The sequence below is a fragment of the Abramis brama genome, assembly GCF_963993115.1.
Source record: "Abramis brama genome assembly, chromosome: 8".
Classification (NCBI taxonomy): Eukaryota; Metazoa; Chordata; class Actinopteri; order Cypriniformes; family Leuciscidae; genus Abramis; species Abramis brama.
The window spans coordinates 6,051,686-6,056,527 of record NC_139970.1 but is presented as its reverse complement, the minus strand read 5'-3'; positions in this window follow the sequence as shown (position 1 = coordinate 6,056,527).

The window sequence follows — 4,842 nt, the reverse complement described above, 5'->3', positions numbered from 1 at the left end:
TGTGTTGTGTTCGCTGCTCACTACCGCCACCTGTCGTTCGCGGACAGTTCGACTTATATTGTGTCACTTAGAGAGGTAATATCACATTTTAAAAAAACATTTACAGTAAGTAACACCAAAGTGAAACAATGGGCTGGGGGAAATAATTAATTGCAGGTTTAATGTAGCCTATGTTTCTAGTTTAATGTAATCTTACTGCCCGAAGAAGAACATGTACTTGTGATGAGCACACTTCATAAGGATGCTGCCCGTATCCACCATTGCGGTCCCCGAGGTCCCTTTTATACACTTTTCTGAGTGTATATAATGAACGTTGTGAAATAATTGCCTAATATTAACTCTAATTTGGGGAGGATACTCCTCATCTGAGCTGCTAAAGCACTCAAACACCGCTCATCGGCAACGGCAAAATGTTTGAGAAGACCGATCAAACCAAGCGGGCAAATGCCATACTACCATGGTACTAGTACCACAGTATATTGATAGTACCATGGTACATGGTATTCTCCATTTGACAAAAGCTCTTGCAGAGATGACAGAACAAGATTAATTGCACTCCACTGATTAGAAATTGATGGTAAAGGGAGGATTAGTTAGTGCTGTAGTCCCCCTTTCTAAAAATCTCTTTTAAAAATGTTATAGATTCATTGTGATTTTTTTTTTCTCCCACATCTGCTTTGCTGCTGTGTGTTTTTGACATTGTCTTGTCTATGACATCAGCACTATGTAAATCTGTGCCTATACCTTGCCCTTTCTTATGCTAACCATGTCCTTGATGACATGGTAGGGTCAAAATATTACCTGCTCAGTTAAATTAAAAATTCTGCAACTACAATTCAGTATTTGGCTACTTGCTGCATTTTTCTCCACCGAAAATGCAATGAAAGTGCTCTTTTGCACCTGGCCTTAATATAGGACTGAATATGGTCATAACTACCTTTCTGTATTTTGCAACTTCTGTATTATAGCACGAAGAACAGACTAACTCAGTTCCATCTGACGACGATACTTCAGAAGATCCAACGGTGTGTTTTGTTTTCGTTTTACCATATAGCCTAATGTGCTTATTTTGTGTAAATATTGAAAGTAACTGTTTATTTTTCCATCATGTGAAGGGCTCATTGCATGGATAAAATCTGCTCTCAAAATACAAATTCAAGTCTCCTTCAAAAACAATCCAAGGCTCCAACTCTAGGTCCTATGTTGGTCGCAGTGCGTTGGTCACTTTAAATACATATTGCCATGTAAAACAAAGGCATTTTCAATGGGGTATTTCAGTATTACCTGAACCCTGTATTCCCATGCGTTTGTGTTTAGGTTACTAATGGGATTTTTACCATGGTTTATCGTTAAACCGGTAATCATTTCATCCCTATACACCTGAAGTATTCAAAGAGCACCTGTATGTGATCCAGCAGCAATTCTAGTCCATTGTCTTAATTATTTATTTTGTTTGGTATTGATAGATTGGATTGCAACACTGGAACAGAAGACGCGAGACACAGGGAGAACACACTGACAGTATTACGCTAACCTTCAACTGTGATGGCTCCCCTGTGTTCAACTCATCAAAGACTTCAATTTGGCCCAATCGGAGTACTATCAATGAACTTCCATTTGTGGATCGATGTAAAAATGTTCTACTGCATCCGTTATGGTTCGGCAAAGGAAAACCCCAGGTTCAAAGTTTCTTCACCCCATTCATCCGTGAACGTCAAAAACTAGGGGACACAGGATTCTGTTGGAAAGATGAAACTGGGTCAGAACATCACACCAAAGTAACAGCCAAAATATGTATTTGTGATGCAGTTGCAAGGGCAATGGTGCAGAACTTTAAACAGTTCAATGGAGAATTTGGATGTGGTTTTTGCTACCACAAAGGGGAGATGGTACAAAAAGGCAGAGGTTTTACTAGAGTTTATCCGGTACAGATAGTTGGGTGCGACCTGAGACATATGGCTGAAACAGTGCAACTTGCTGAGTTAGTGATGGAAAATGGTAATGACCAATCTCAAAGGGGCGTTAAAGGTCCAAGTCCACTGATCCTGTTGCCATCATTTGACATTATCAAGGGGTTTATTCCAGATTACATGCATTGTTTTTGTCTTGGTGTAGTCCGTCAATTTGTCTATCTTTGGTTTGACCCTCATTATGCTAACAAGAACTTCCACTTGACTCCTCGCCAGTTGAATGACCTAGACAAAGGTTTGTGTAAAATTCAGCCACCAAATGAAATGAGAAAAAATCCTAGGCGCTTAAGTGAGAGAGTATATTGGAAAGCTTCTGAGTGGAGGGCATTTGCTCTCCTCTATTCTCCTGTAATACTTAGGAATGTTTTACCATGGCTGTACTACAAACACTGGATGCTTCTTGCATGTGCACTTCACATCCTCCTCTCCCAGTTTGCCACACAGGATGAGCTCAATGGACCACTTGCACTGAACTCTGTGACGCACTTCCGTTTGGAAACAATACATATCACTTACTTCCGATTATGTTTACTTTCAATGTACTGTGGTCAATGAGTTGTACAAACACCGCCTAAAATGAGTGTCTGCGATAAGATTTAAAAATTTGGACATTTTTATTGACAGAAGAAGGGATTTTCTAATGTTTACTGTGTGCAGAATTTTCCAAACTCATCGGAACATGAAGTTTTAATCCAAACCGAGCCAATCTGAGAAAGCAGCGGCTGTTAAAAATACGCATTATTTCACCACAGGGTGTCAGTGTTCGTCTACACTAGTGACCGCGACGCTGAAGCGTGTGAAAACAGAGGAATAACATCAGTACGAACCACCAACATTTAATTATTTGGATTAAATATTTTAAACATTCTGTGTCATTTTTCAATGTCAATCTTTTTACTATTTACATGTTCATGCCCAAAATGCTTAATTAATATTCGAAGAAGTTGACTGTCATTCTCCTCTACGCTGTGTGCGTTACTGTTGAAGATAAATTAAATAGCCTAGCCTATTTAACATCGTTACAGGCACCTCGCGAGCATTCATTCATTCAACTATTTGAAAAAGACTGTAATAAAGCACCAATGCACGCAAGCAATCCTTTTTATTAGTCAAATTCATTAAAAAATTTAAACTAAATGGGTATAAGTATAGGCTAAGAGAAAAACACTGTTAATGAGAAGACATAGGACTGCTGCAGGTTAGTGGATAAATATATTTAGCCTATTTATTATTCAGAATGAACAGTTAAGAAAATATATTTATAGGAACATTTCAGCAGGCTCAAGCCCAGACAGCAAGCCAACATTGAATAAACATTGTTTTTCCATCTGAATCATCATTATGGTTGATATTGAAATTTCAATGTAAAATAAATGTTGAATCACCATTACCATATCGATGAAAACCTGATGTTATTAATGTTGATGGCAACAATATTGGAACAACATTGATCTATAGTTATCTTTGTGATTGATTAAGCATTGATATTTGGTTTACCGGGCGATCGCTGAATGTGTTGAAAAGTCATCGACATATAGTTGACCGGGAAATATGATTGAAAATGCATCGATATATAGTTGACCGGGAAATGTGATTGAAAATCTATCGATTTTTGGTTGACCGAGAGATCAACACCAACGTACTGCACCGGACACAGCTCATTTCTGGACCCTTGGCACAAGCGTACAGGTAAGCTTGCTTATAATGTTCGATATGAATGAATCGTAGCCTACCGCAGTGGTTCCCAATTCCAGTCCTCGTGACCCACTGCTCTGCACATTTTGTATGTCTCTCTTATCTGACACACTCAGTTCAGTTCATGGAGTCTCTCCTAATGAGCTGATGATCTGGTTCAGGTGTGTTAAATAAGGGAGACATACAAAATGTGCAGAGCAGTGGGTCACGAGGACTGGAATTGGGAACCACTGGTCTTAACCTTCGAGTCTCAAGCAAGTCCAAGTCAATTTTGTGAAAAGCAAGTCAAGTCACTGCTTTATGTCAAACAAGTCAAGTCAAGTCGTAGCTTGGGTCACAAGTCACTGGCAAGTCATACAAACGTTTGATGATTTCACTGAATTTCTATATTAAAATAAGTTAAAACTACAGAAGTTGTGGACTATGGTTTTATTTGCAACATTTTTTTTTTAAAATATGCATTTCCACATACAGCTGAGTGGTTACAACAATAAAAATCGAAAAAATAAATAAAATTTCAAACTACATAGCCTCAAATGTAAATGTAACTGAAATTAGGCCAACATTATAGCGTGAAAAAATAAATATGCCTCAAACATTGCAGAAGACCATTAAAAGGTATTAAACAATTCACAATTCAAGTATAATGGTTCCTATGCCACCAAATGGCATTCTTCAAACTGGCATCCCCTTTATACAAGTTATATATTTTTAATTATGAAGTTAAAACCAAATCACCGTCTTAATGTACGAGTCATAGAAGCATTCATTCAACTGATTTGTTCAAAACGGCAGATTCGTTCTGGAACTAAGCAACTAGTCACTGAATCACAAATACGCATAACTCTTTCTGTGGCTTGTTTGGAACTATTGTCATTTGAGAAATAGAGCAAAAACAGAGAATATTTGGAATATTATGTCTAAAATGTCACATCACAATATTCACTCTTTGTTTACTGAACTGTTTTATAAAATCATTATCACATTTGCAATCGCGCCAATATTCTGGAAATATTTTTTAATATCATATGTTATAATTATAAAAATAACTCATACTAGGGCAATTTTTCCACCACATTTTGAATTTTGGGTGCATATTAATTCTGCTGGCATTTTGCCCCCAACCCCCTAATTGCTATCTGGGTGATAACATCTAACCCTGCTTTAAACGTACAGT